Source organism: Mobula hypostoma, chromosome 5 (assembly GCF_963921235.1).
Source record: "Mobula hypostoma chromosome 5, sMobHyp1.1, whole genome shotgun sequence".
Lineage (NCBI taxonomy): Eukaryota > Metazoa > Chordata > Chondrichthyes > Myliobatiformes > Myliobatidae > Mobula > Mobula hypostoma.
Genome location: NC_086101.1, coordinates 7,959,152 through 7,974,277, shown reverse-complemented (window position 1 = coordinate 7,974,277; position 15,126 = coordinate 7,959,152). Strand labels below are relative to the sequence as shown.

The following is a 15,126-nucleotide window of genomic DNA, read 5'->3' as shown; positions in this document are numbered from 1 at the left end:
CAGTGGTCCCCGTGTATGTCGATGGCAGCAGTGAGTGTGAGGGCTTGATACAGACTTTAGGCACCGAAGGCCTGTTTCTGTTTCGTATTTTACAATGTCTGTGTGACTCTGTGTTTAGTTGAATCAGAAATACTACACTCACAGGTCTGTTGGACCAAGAAGTCCATGCCGACCATGTGACTGCTTTAGAATGTGGGAGAAACCACTGCTTCCGCACGCAGTCATGGTGGTCACGGAGAGACCGAGACCGTGCAAACTCCTTTCCGAGAGCGGCGACGGTTGAATCCAGTTCGCTGGTGCTCTCACGGCGTTACGCTGACTACTGCACCACATGCCTCCCCTAGTCAGTTCCACTGCTACTTGTGTCAGTCAGTCGCTGCCACAGGGCTCCACCAGTCACGGAGCTTCCTCACCTTCACTCCGCCACACCCTACGTTCTCCCGAAACGCAGAACTCGCTACAGAAATGAATAAACCGTCGTCTTTTCTGGTGTCCTGTTGAAGGCGCTCGGCACGAAACGTCGACTGCTTATTCATTTCCGTAGATGCCGCCTCCACCGCTGAATTCCTCCAGCATTTTGTGTGTGTTGCTCTGTTATCAGATTTCAGCATAATCTGTTGTGCCAAATCCTAACTCTTCGCAGTAAAGACATTGACCTGAGATATTGACCTTTTTCTCGGTCCACAGATTCTGTCTGACCAGACGAGCGTGCACAGCCCTTCTAGTATCAAGAAAAATGTGTTTGAAGGTACGGTGCAGTTGACTTATTTCAACGATTCCTCTGCATGTAGGAGGCGAGGCCCCAGTGGTGCTAAATTCTCAGAGCCCACGGAAAGGGAGATCTGTAAATTTTCACTAAAGTATTGCGGTTTCGCGAACTGCTGCAGATGGCATGATTCAATCATTTAGTCGAGAGTATTGAATTCAATCAGTTTTTATTTCATTCATTTGACCTGCATAAACATGTTAGTTCACTCTGCCCGCGTTTATATTTCCGCTGGTTTGGGGATCATATGAGACCTGGTCAATGTCAATTTGTTCTCAAAGGTGTCTCCTGACGCACAGCCTCTAGACCTCGGTCCTGGGACCCGACTCGTTTACAGAGCCGGAGTAGAACCAGAACAGATTATCAGCCACCTGTTTTCATCAACAGTCCAGAAAAGGAAAGGATAATGTTTCTCTCTGAATTTATTCCCAGTGAAGGTATGGGAATGGGACTTGGTCTCCGCGTTGTAAAATAGAGCCATCCCGGACCCCTAACTGAGATAAACTCCCACCCTCCCGGGGATCGGACTGGCAGGGAGATGCAATTCAGGAGAGATGTTCACACAAAACTCGCTACCTGCCCGTTCGAGGGCCCAAACTCAAAACCATCAGTCCGACCGCTGTCTTTCTCTGCGCAGACTCTGGAGACAAGCAGGCTCCAGTTCTGATTTCCCGGCACCTCCACTTCCCAGTAATTTCTCCCCGACGTAAATCCAGCCGATACCGGTGCGTACTCCCAGGCTGTGAACCTCCTCTCGGTGCCAGGTTGATCTTTCCGTGTCCGGGTCCACCTCACACTCTGCCAATCATTTCGAGCTCGGGGTGCGCCGTTTCCACATCCAGAGCGACAGAGACTGGGGGGTGGGGAGAATCAGAGAATTAGAGAGTTCCCGGGCATCCGGGCGAATCTCGAGTTGCGCAGGGGAGGGGTCTCTTGGCCTCGGGAACAGTTGAGCGGCCAATTAGAATCTTCTCCTGGGTGATAACCAACTACAGCCACGACTGTGTGATCCGAAATCTCCGGAGGGGAAGGCTCCGAATCCTCGGCTTTGCCTGTTGCTTGGCGGCTGGGGCCGGATTCGAAGCGCCCGGCAGAGATGGTGCTCGGTGATCGGTGTCGGAGGACTGGTCGGAGGCTCGAAGTTTTCGGACGGACTCAGAGTCGGATTGTGGTCGGGTGCTTCCAGGATGCTGCGTCGACAAGTTTGCAGCGCTGGAAGATCATATGGGAAGATTTTCTCCCTTCTACCTTCTGCGTGAGATGTTGCACTATAGGAACTATGAGACTTTTTTTTTTACCGTGCCCATGGTCTGCTCTTATCAAATTATGGTATAGCTTTGCACTGTTGTAACTATATGTTACAATTCTGTGTTTTTTGTCAATTTTAGTCTTGGTTTGTCTTGTGTTTCTGTGATATCATACCGGAGGAACATTGTATCATTTTTAATGCATGCATTTCTAAATGACAATAAACGAGGACTGAGTGTCCTCATAATCTAATGTCATGCACAAGAAACTTCTTCCGAGGTTATTTTTCAGCGCAGATTCGTGGAGAGAGCCTTTGTGGAAAGGAGAGGGAAAAGAGGGGGCGTGATATTGGATGCAACTCTTCGGGAGCCAGAGTAGTTCACCCTTTGCTCACAGCTGATACTCTCTAATGTATGCAAAATCTTTAGTACCTCTCAAAACACTCACGTTCTTCCTGGAACGAGACGGCCAAAACTCCGTACGATACTTTGCATCTGTTCTAATTAAAGTTTGATAAATCTACAGCCGGCGCCGTCACGAGACTGCAGCCAGCCAGGTTGATTTCTGTTTTTTTTTTGCCGGTTTTGTACCTGCGCTTTTGCCGTTGGTAGTATTTTCTATTTAGTATAAATATTTAGTTAGGTGGAGTAAGTGAGTTTCAGTTTAACGATGTGACTTCAGCAGGGTTTTATCGTTTTTGCCTACTGCGTTCCACCAGCATTTTGTGTATGTTAATAAGATTCATTGTTTGCGGTAAAGCGTCCCTGGTTGTTTCCAGCTGATCTCAGACAAGTGATCGGTTGATGAGACATTAATCAAGGATCAATATGAGTTTTAAAAGGAGCGTTTCGCGGGCTCGGCGCAATGGCAGCACACCAATCAGTGCGTGATATATTAGCAGGAGCAAATAAAGGTAAATCAGGGACAATGCAGAGTGGCTTTTCTGTAAATGGACCAGTGTAGGAGTGGAAACTTTGAGGCTTTGGCTCAAGTGGCTTCGGCGAAGAGGCACATGTAAGTAGCAGGTAAAGCTTTTGTAGTGGTTGAATAAAAAGTCACTAAATTACAGCTAATTAAATAAAGTCGGAATCATGCCGGGTCAGGTGATGTGCTGTAGCTGCATGATATGGGAGCCGGAGGGCTCCACTGTGGTTCTTGATGCTGGCCACATCTGCAGAAAGTGTTGGCTGTCGAGAAACTCAGGCTCAAAGTTGATGACCTGGAATCTGAGCTTCAACACGGTGACACATCAGGGAGGGGGAGAGTTACCTGGATTCTCGACTTCAGGAGATCAGCAGTCTCAAATTCGGTCTGTGCTGGTGGAGCCTCAACCCTTGAGCTTGTCCAGTACTCAATAGTGGGGGTGGGGAGGGCTCAACAGATTAAAGAAGTATGGTAAAGTGAAAAAGAAAAGTGTGGATTAAAATAAAGTAAAAGCAGAAGATAAAAAGGAGAAAAGTAAGACTGGAGTGAAGAAAAGTCAGGAGCAAAAGAGAAACAGATTACAATATTTCTAAAGCTCTATTGGTGTAAGGGCACTTTATTTGAATGTCCATAGTATTTTAAACAAAGTCAATAAAGTTGTGGCACAAATTAGTACAAAGGAGACCAACAAGATTTTTTTGGCAATCGAAAGAACGCTGAAAATCTCACATAAAACCATAAGATCATATGCCATAGGAAAAGAATTAGGCTATTCGACAGGTCCGATCATGGCTTACTTGCCCTCTCAACCCCATTCTTTTGTCTTCTGTCTGTAACCTTTGAGGTCCTTGCTAATCAAGAACCTATCGACTGTGGAAATGAGCTCCACAGACTCTCCACCAGTTGGCTGAAGAAACTCTTCATCACTGTACTAAAGGAACGTGTCTCTGGCTCTAGAACTACATAACTTCTGCACAATCTCCCCCCTCCCTCCCCCCCCCCCCGCCACGCGTGAGCCCGGGTCTCTCTCTCTCTCTCTCTCTCTCTCTCTCACACACACACACACACACACACACACACACACACACACACGCACACGCACACACCAGTGTATCCTCTCTTCTCCACTCCACGCTATCCAGGCCTTCCAATATTCAATAGATTTCGATGAGGTCTGGAGTCTCCTTTTGGCAGCTGATGGAGTAAGACGTATTTGTCGCGGCTCCATCTTTCTCAACTTACTTTTCACTGTTAGATTCGTTTAAAGTTTGAAGATTTATTACTTTTGCTGAAGGATTTACGATTTAGTTACGATGGCTGATACTCGATCTGGAACTGAATTAAGAGGTGGTAAAATTCTTCCCAAAGTTGAACAAAGAAAGAAATCAGAGGATGTCTCTATTTCAGGAAGAATGTTCTCTTTAATAGAAGCTATTAATGGGAAGATCGGTAAGTGGACACCAAGATCGATAAACTGACAAACGCTAATGAAAAGCTTGGAAAAAAAACATTTTCGCTGTTCAGGAATCCGAAGAATCTGGAAGTTCAATATCTGACGCTCAAACAGAGCACTCACAGAACTGAAAGAAAACAGGAGTTAATGAGTCAAACTATTAAAGAACAAGAATTGAAGGTGTCTTTTATAGAAAAGAAAATTCATGAGGCTGCTTCGGAGTTATCAAAAATTAAGAAGAAAACGATCGATGGAAAACAGAAGTCGCAGGATGAATTTACGCGCACTGGGTTTACCTGAAATACAGAAACCGGTAACCATTAAAGTTCTTTTCGAACATGTTATATTCACTTTTTAGTGACATTCTTAAAGCCTGTCCCATACAGGACAGAACCCACTGAATTCGACGTCCTAAACTTTCAGCCGAAATGAAACCACCTCCTGTGATATTGTGCTTGCATTATGTTGCAACCAAAGAAGCTATTCTTCGGGACACAAGGAAAGCGGATAAGCTAATTTATTCCGAAGTGTTACGTAACCGGCAACAATGAATATCAATCGAGACAGGTTATATAAAAACAACCAAACACGGATAAACAATAAGGAAACAAACGAAAACCTTAACCGGAAGTTAACCGCTATGCGGCAGTTCAACAAATCGTCACTCGGCACTGGTTCTTAAAGAGTTAAATGTGAAAACAGTTCTTAAAGCGGTAAAGTCAAATACGGTTCTTAAAATGGTAAATTCGAAAGTCCAACAGATTTATACGTTCAATTGGGAGCGACTTCTCAGAAGAAGGATTTCTTCATAGACGCGACTTCCCTGTTGGCTCTGTCCAAAGGATTCACGATGCAGGAAATAAACTGCTTAAAACAACTGACCTTAATTTCTTCTAGAGAGCAAATCTCGCATGAACTTCGTTGTTCTTTTGGCAAGAGTTATCTCTCGATGCCGGTCGCTACTTCTTCAACGAAGATTCAATAAGATCGATCCTTTATTACACTGCCGAACATTCCCGACTTATTTTAATCCTTCATATCCTGAATTTCGATGAAGTCTTCACTCTCTAATACTGCTGGAAAAAGGCACATCTAGCAAACATTGCCAGTCCAGCACTTCTATACCTTGCAACAGAACGTAACACTCCGTTTTAAAAATGAAACTGCGTGATAAGAACAAATACGCAGCAGAAACGGAGACACAGCCGCACGTTCTAGCTGGAAAACTAAAAACTAAAAACTAAAAACTAACTGCATCATCTGCGGTCTTCCCTTATATACCCATGGTGCACGTGTCATCGTGTGACCTCACGTCGGCGGGAAAATTACATCAGGTGACCTCCAAAAGACCATTACAACATTCTCGCAAACAAAAATCACAGATGTCCTTGAGGTATGTAACACCTCCCTCCAAAAAAAATTGGTCACTTAAAGAACAAAATTTTAACAATTAACAATTTATACAAAAAAAAAACAAAGGTATTAAATTTACATCATACACAATATATACAGTCTTATCTTTCAGCACTTTACAAACTAATATACAGTAGGAGTGTTATAAATGTTAAAATACCACTCCATAAAAGCAAATTTTCATTGTACATTTAACATCTAGATAGACCATTAGCGATCACATTATCTTTACCCTTAATATGAGTGATCAAAATATTGTACTCATGTAACATTAAGCTGGATTATTAAATTGGAGTTTAATTTCCTTAACCGTTTTCCTTCACCGTTACAACGGCATTACCAAATTCACTTTTAGCTAAGTTAATTGTTAAGTTAGCTTTTGAAAGTCTCTCAAATGATTTCTCCACCGCAGTAATGTGTGCTTTCCACGTATTATTTCCTATAACTAAATCATCAATATAGGCATTGTATCTTTTAATCCCTGAATCACACTATTAATCATCCTCTGAAAAGTACACGGTGCATTTTTCATCCCAAATGGAAGAACATTATATTCATACAACCCAGATGTGGTTACAAATGCTGGAAACTCTCTACCTCTATCTGTCAATGGAACGCACCAATAACCTTTTAACAAATCAATCTTTTTAAGGAACTTAGCTTGTCCAACTTTATCCACACAATCATCTACCCTAGGGACCGAATATTCATCAGTTTTTGTCACAGCATTCACCTTCCTGTAATCTGTACAAAATCTAATACTATTGTCTGGCTTAGGCACCATAACACACGGTGAACCCCAATTCAAATTAGAATGTCTAACAATATCATTCTCTAACATGTACTGAATCTCTTGTTCAGCAAGTTCACATTTTTCTCTGTTCATTCGATAAGGATGTTTTTTATGGGTTTTGCATCTCCGACATCTACATCATGTGTAGCCACGGTGGTTCTTCGCGGAACATCTGGAAATAAATCTCCATATTTAAAAATTAACTGTTTCATCTGCTCTCTCTGCTCTGGCTGTAAATGAGCTAAGTTTTCATCAATATTTTCTAGAATTTTTGAATTTGGTAACCTGGCTGAAATAATGTTGGGTTTAAAATGAGGTTTAGATGAATCATCCATTACGTTTTTATCAAGATCAGACTCATTATTGATTACAACAGTCATAGCAGCAGCCTCTCTCTCATAATGCGGTTTTATCATATTTACATGACACAGCTGTGTTGTCTTTCTTCGATCTTGTGTTTTTACCACGTAATCCTCATCATTTACCTTAGATTTAATCTCACAAGGAGCATGAAATCTAGCTTGTAATGGGTTCGTTTGTACTGGGAAAAGAACCAACACCTTATCTCCAGTCTTAAATGACCTCATCCTAGCTTCCTTATCATACCAAGTCTTCATCTTCTCTTGAGCTAATTTTAAATTTTCCTTTGCCAAGCTACAAGCTTTATATAATGTTTCTTTAGATTTTGAAACATAATCCTGCAAATTAGTGTGTACCCCTTTATTAATCCACTGTTCCTTCAACAAAGCTAAAGGTCTTCGAAATCTATGCCCGAACACAAGTTCAAAAGGACTAAAACCTAATGATTCCTGCACTGCCTCACGTACTGCAAAAAGTAGAAAACGTATACCTTCATCCCAGTCATTTTCATTTCCACACAATATGTCCTAATCATAGTTTTTAATGTAGAATGAAATCTCTCCAAGGCTCCTTCTGATTCTGGATGATAGGTTGAGGAAATAATCCGTTTTGCTCCCAGTTTATGAACTATCTGCTGAAACAATCCCGACATAAAGTTACTACCTTGATCCGATTGTATTTCCTTAGGCAACCGAAAATAAGTAAAGAATTTTATCAGAGTTTTGTCACCGTTTTGGCTGTTATATTCCTAAGAGGTACTGCCTCTGGAAACCTAGACGCTGTGCACATAATAGTTAATAAATACTGATGTTCAGTTTTAGTTTTTGGCAAAGGACCTACACAGTCTACAATGATTTTTGAGACCGGCTCACCAAATACTGGAATTTGTTGCAGTGGGGCCACTGGAGTAACCTGATTAGGTTTACCCACAATTTGACACGTATGACACGTTCTACAAAATGTTGCCACATCTTTTCTTAAACTAAGCCAATAAAAATGTTTAGAAACTTTGTTCATAGTTTTCTTTACACCTAAATGACCACCCAATGGAATAATATGAGCCATAGTTAAAATCTAATTTCCATAAATTTTAGGATCTGCTACCTGATGATTAACCTCCCATTCCTCACTAGCAGGAATTGTAGGCGATCTCCACTTTCTCATTAATACTCCCTTTTCAAAATAATATCCCACTGGTACTTTTTCAATTTCACTATCTGGAAGAGCTTGTTCTTTTTAATTTAACTATCTCAGGATCTCTACCTTGCTCTGCTATCATCTCCTTCCGAGACAAAGACAAATCTTCCTGGTCATACTTACCACCAAAATCCTGATCAAATAATCAGGTAAGAAAATTTCTGATACATCCTCAAAATTCGAATCTTGATTTGGACTGGCATGGGGAACAACCTTGTCCTGTACATCAGTCTTTTTAGCCATAGCTCTTGTTACAACACAGGAGGAATCTGTGTTAGAATCCCTCTGTGGTTTCTCAGAATTTGAATTTATTGTCAAATGCAATTCAGGAAAAACTTGTCCACATGCTAAATCATTCCCTAACAAAAGAGAAACATCATTCACTAGTAAACTAGATTGTAATCCTACTGTAACAACCCCTGTAACTAATCCTGACCATAAATTTACTCTATGTAAATGTACTGGCATGAGGGCACTCCCAACTCCTCTTACATAATTTATCTCATCAATGTCAGACTCATCACTAAACTTTAGCACATTGTCTAATATTAGTGATTGAGAAGCTCCAGTATCTCTAAGTATTCTTGTTGGTACTGAATTGGATCCTTCTTTCAAGGATACAAATCCTCCTGTTATAAAATTTTCATAACCCCTCTTAACTTGGTCAGACTCTGACACATCTTCATTAGTAGTTTCTAAACCATGTGAATTTACAGGTGTTCCAATATACTGCACACAAGCATCTGGGACTACTTCTTTCTCTTTCTTTTTCAATTGAAAGCAATTAGCTACTACATGTTCAGGTTTCTTACAATAATTACAAATAGTACCAAAAAGTTTTTCCTTCACATGTCTCCTTTCATCCTTACTTTTCTCACTTTCAGATTTAATTTCTGATTTACCTTGACTCTCTGTGTTATTTTTCCTTTTAAACATTCTCCCTGGAGAAAATTTATTCTTATGAATTAAAGCATACTCTTCAGCTAATTTAGCAGTGTCCTGCAATGTAGCAGTGTCCCTTTCATTTAGGTATGTTCTCACTTCAACAGGAATGCCCCTGTTAAATTCCTCCAGTAAAATCAACTCTTTTAATTTATTATTCTCCCCATTCATATTTTTAGGAGAAACCCATCTCTCAAAACACACAGATTTCTCATAGGCAAATTCCACACAAGTTTTTTCCACAGATTTCTTCAAATTTCTGAATCTTTCTATATACGCTTCCGGAAACAACTCATATGTCTTTAATATATGCTGTTTAACAATATCATAATCCAGTGCTTGCTCAGCATTTAAAGCTGTATAAACTTGTTTTGCCTTGCCTTTAATTACACTTTGTAACATCACTGGCCATTGCTCTTTCGGCCACTTTAAACTCAGAACAAAAGTTTCGAAATGCTGGAAATATTTGTCCACTTCATCTTCATTAAATGGAGGAGCCAAAATAACCTCACGACTAGCAATAAGCTGTTTGTTAGAACCAGAAGACTGATATCCCATCCTTAATTTCTCCATCTCAAACTAAAATTTCCTCTGGTTTTCAGCTTCTCTTTCTTCAAATTCCCTTTTTTATTAGCCTCTCTTTCGGCCATTTCCGCTATAAATCTTTCAATCTTTAACTGTTCAAGATGAAACTGCATTTCCAGATTACTCACTGGAAACCTATCTAACACCTCATCCTCAAACATTTTCAAAGTAATAAAATGCTCAGAGATTTCTCTCTGGATTAAAGCCTTTGTGGCATTCTTCGTAATTCCTTTACTATCCAACCTCCTAGCAATCTCCAATACCTCAGGTTTTCTCGCATTCACTAAAGACACCGGGTCAGGCGTGTCCATAAACTCGCCAATATTCATTGTTGCCGAATACCACTCACACAGCAATCAAACTAAAATAAATCTGGTATTTTCCTTTTGCAAATCAGAATGGCAATTACCAGCACTTAAACTCAAAATCGGAACATATCCTGCGAGCCCCCACAAATTATGTTACGTAACTGCTAACAATGAATATCAATCGAGACCGGTTAAATACAACCAAACATTTATTAAACACGGATAAACAATAAAGAAACAAACGAAAACCTTAACCGGAAGTTAACCGCTATGCGGCAGTTCAACAAATCGTCACTCGGCACTGGCTCTTAAAGCGTTAAATGCCAAAACAGTTCTTAAAGCGGTAAAGTCAAATACAGTTCTTAAAATGGTAAATTCAAAAGTCCAACAGATTTATACGTTCAATTGGGAGAGACTTCTCTGGACAAGGATTTCTTCATGGACGAGACTTTCCTGTTGGTTCCGTCCAAAGGATTCACGATGCAGGAAATAAACTGCTTAAAACAACTGACCTTAATTTCTTCTAGAGAGCAAATCCCGCATGAACTTCCTTGCTCTTTTGGCAAGAGTTATCTCTCAATGCAGGTCGCTACTTCAACGAAGAAACAATAAGATCGATCCTTTGTTAAACTGCCGAACATTCCCGACTTATATTAATTCTTCATATCCGGTACTTCGATGAAGTCTTCACTCTCTAATACTGCTGGAAAAAGGCACAGCAACACATCTAGCAAACATTGCCAGTCCAGCATTTCTATACCTTGCAACAGAACGTAACACTCCGTTTTAAAAATGAAACTGCGTCATAAAAACAAATACGCAACAGAAACGGAGACACAGCCGCACGTTCTAGCTGGAAAACGAAAAACTAAAAAAACTAAAATCTACTTGCATCATCTGAGGTCTTCCCTTATCTACCCGTGGGGCACATGTCCTCACCTGACCTCACGTCGGCGGGAAAATTACGTCAGGTGACCTCCAAAAGACCATTACAACATTCTCACAAACAAAACTCGCAGATGTCCTTGAGGTATGTAACAGAAGTAAGGATTTGTATAGTTGAAGATTTTACCCCAGAGATTTATGCTGAAAGAATTAAATATCGGGAAGTCATAGCTGAACTTTATAAGATTAACTGTCGTTCCTCTCTGCTCTATCCGGCTCGCCTGATAATTACTCCACGTAATACTCGTCCAAAACGGATTGACTCCCCAGAAGACGGTTGGACATTTATAAAGGAGTTTACGCCTATTTCGCAAGCAATTTGAAAAGTTAATACTTAGCTTTGATGAAAGACCGCTTCACGTTTTATGAGTGCCCAGACATGGACTTGGTTAACTTACTTAGATCTGTTGTTGTTTTCTTTCATAGATAATAAAGTTTTGGATTTTTTATATATATTTACTTATTTTTTTCTTTGATTTGTAAGTCCTTAACATTAGTTGTAGTATATTAGTTGGTTGGATTTATCGTTTTTTGAATACATGGTTACATATTTTAAATGAATTTAAGATGGCCGCCGTTAGTTAGGTGTTAACTATTCTTAGACATAATATGAAAAAAAAATTGTACCCTTTGTTATGTCTTTTTGGCGGTGGTAACGTATTGCATTGTAAGCAGGGGCATCCTAAAGATAAGGATTTTTCTTTTTTTTTCACATCTATACCATAAATAATATTTTTTGCTGGACACGCGATTGGTGTCCTCTGTTGCTGATTGTGCATATGATCTGATTGCGTTGTCGGATCATGCACCAATGAAACTATGAAACTAACTTTGAAGTTTTCTGATAATATTCTGAAGATACCTCCATGGAGATTTAATGTTACATTGCTGCAAGATTCAACCGATGTAAATTTTATTAAAGAGCAAATTTCTCTATTTTTTGAATAAAATACAACTGAGGGAATGTCAAACTTAGTTATTTGGGATGCGATGAAATCTTTTCTTAGGGGCCAGATAATTTCATACTCAGTAGGTTTAAGAAGGAAAACCAAGGCAGAACGTTTAGTGATTACTAACAGATTTAAGGAAATATATAAAGTTTATTCAGTAATGCCCGTTGAAGATCTCTTTAAGGAATGGGTGGAACCCCGAACATAGCATGATTTGCTTTTGACATTTCCCCTTGAGCAACAACTTCTTAAATCTAAGGACCTGTATAAATATAATTTTCTCCCATTAATTGATTACACCAAGAAATGCTTTCTAAATGGTCACCTATGACATGATCATTAATAGATCGAATTAATGCTTTTAAAATGATAGTTCTACCGAAATTCTTCTATGTATTTCAGGCAGTTTCTTCCTTTGTTCCTAACACGTTTTTGACAGAATAGACTCCATAATATTCTATTATCTTTGGATTAATAAAAATCCTAGATTGAGTAAACCCTTATTGCAGAAATCAAAATAGGACGGTGGTATGGCTTTGCCAAATTTTAGAATGTATTATTAGGCAATTAATATTTGATATATTACTTCAGCAATCATTATTCAGACATACGTGATTGTCCTTCACAGTTGGATTTGGAGGAAAACTTGATGAAAGGGTTCTCTTTGGCCTCTTTACTGGGAGCTCCTCTCTCTTTTTTGCTGTCTAAGTTTAGTAGACAAGACTTTAATCCGGTTATTAAACATACATTAAGAAATTGGTTTCAGTTTCGCAGATTTCTTGAGTTAAATAATTTTGTTCTTTCTAGTAATATCTATTTCAATTATGTTTTTTAAACCATCAATTTTGGATAAGGCCTTTTTAATTAAAAAAAACAAGGGAATAACAACTTTTTCAGAATTGTTTTAGGGGATTGTTCAACGTCTTTTTCTCAATTAGTGGATAAATATGATTTATCTAATGTACAGTTTTTCAGATATTTACAAATTAGGAATTTTATATGTGGTTTGCTGCCAGATTACCCTTCTGCTTATCCACCTAATATGACAGATGCTCTATTTCAGCTTGAACTACTTCAAAAAGGGTTGATAGCTATAATTTATAAACGGTTATTGAATTTACGAACGATATCTAACCATAAAATTAAACATGCTTGGGAACTGGAATTTCAAGAGTCATTTTCAAATAATCAAAGGAGTAAAATTTTTCATTTTGTTAATAATTCATCTATTTGTGCCCGCCATTCTCTGATACAGTTCAAGGTGGTGCATCGGGCCCATATGTCAAAGGATAAACTAGCACGTATTTTCTCCAACATCAATCCTATTTGTGACAGATGTAATATTGAGGTGGCCACTTGAGCTCATATCTTTTGGTCTTGCATAAAGCTAGATAATTTTTGGAGAGATGCTTTTAAAACGCTATCAAATGTCTTGGATCTGCACCTACAACCTAATTTACTTACGGCAATCTTTGGGATTATCCCATCGGAAGCAGGAAATATTCCTGTTTCTGCTCAACGTATGATAGCCTTTTCAACTTTATTGGCTAGGAGAGCCATTTTATTGAAGTGGAAGGATTCTAATCCAGCTACTGTCTTTTATTCGCTTTCCTCCATTGTGTCTTGTTTAAGTTTAGAGACAATAAGAAGTCGGACATTTGATACATCCTTTAACTTTGAACAAATCTGCCTACCTTTTATTCGATATTTTCATTCGATTTGATTTATTCCTCTTCCAATTTTTTTCGAAGTTTTACTTTTGACTAGACACTTTTTACCCCTTTTGTTTCATATAGTGTAGTCGGGGTGGGGGGGGGTCTTCTTATTTAAAATTTTATAGTTTTTTTTCTCTTTACGAATTTATAACAGGAGAATTAGCTGTCTTTTTTATTATATACTACATATTAGCTTAACACTGTGTATGATTTTGATAATGTTTATTTCACTTTCAGTTTGTATTGTTATTGATGTGTATATTTGAGATAATTCTCTTCTTCTTTGTATATATGCTGTTTTTAAATCAATAAAAAGATTAATAAAGAAAGAAAGATTTCAGTGAGGTCCCTTGACGTTCTTCTGAGCTCTATTGAGCACAGGCCCAGAGCTGTAAAAACACTACTCATGCCTTAACTCTTTCATACCTGGAGGCATTCTTGTGAACATCCTCTGGACTCTCTCCAGTGCCAACACATCCCTTCTTAGACAAGGGACTCAGTATTACCGAGTCTACTGTCAGTGCCGTCTGACCATGCCTTACAGCAGATGGCTGTTAACGTTTGAGTCTGTGGTAACAGCCAGTATATCAAAAGTTATCAAATGTCTATCTACATTATTAATAATAGAGATTATGTTCAGAAGTGTCCTCCTGCATTCTCATCAACTCCATCAAGATTCTACCACACAATTGAGCTGTAATCAATGGCGTCCAAAGAAATCAACAATTGTAGAAGAAAATTTTGAATAAAAGGTTAAAAATATCTGAGTTGTTAATACCCTGTACCTTCCCTTAATTAGCAATATGTCTAGTACTGGCGTTAGTGCTTAACACAGCTACATAAATGGGCATAAATGGTTGAGAGGACCCTGTCGGCTGTCAAGTTTCTGATAATTAAAAAATATCCCGCTTTGTTCATCTAAATGTCTTACTGTATCTAAGCATTCAATGAAGCTTTTCGTATGTGACAAATTCCTTAGCTGGGTTCTGAAAACAGGACATGCACGCCCGCGGAGACAAATCAGTCTATGCAAGGTGATTTTGAAAGGGATAGATAAGATAGAAGTAGGAAAGTTGCTTCCATTGGTAGGTGAGACGAGAACTAGGGGGCATTGCCTGAAGATTCAGGGGAGAAGATTTAGCACGGAAGTAAGGAGAAACATTTTTCCCAGAGAGTGGTGAATCTGTGGAATTCTTTGCCGAGGGAAGCAGTTGAGGCTTCTTCACTAAATATATTTAAGATACAGTTAGATAGATTTTTACGTAGTAGGGGAATTAAGGGTTATGGGGAAAAGGCAGGTAGATGGAGCTGAGTTTACGGACAGATCAACCATCCTCTTATTGAATGGCAGGGCAGGCTCGATGGGCCAGATGGCCGACTCCTGCTCCTATTTCTTATGTTCTTATGTGCTAGTCATCAGCATTCACTGAAGGACATCTTGTTACATTGGAAAACCAGCAATTATTGAGCATACGAAACTGCTTTGATGATCTGACAGCAGATACCTATTAACACTCGAATTCCTGG

General features: G+C 39.3%; 1 pseudogene; it reads right to left on the bottom strand.

The window, feature by feature from the left end:
- Positions 1-1,097: 1,097 nt before the first annotated feature.
- LOC134346093 (nuclear factor 7, brain-like) overlaps positions 1,098-15,126 on the bottom strand; it is a 29,902-nt pseudogene continuing 15,873 nt past the window's right edge.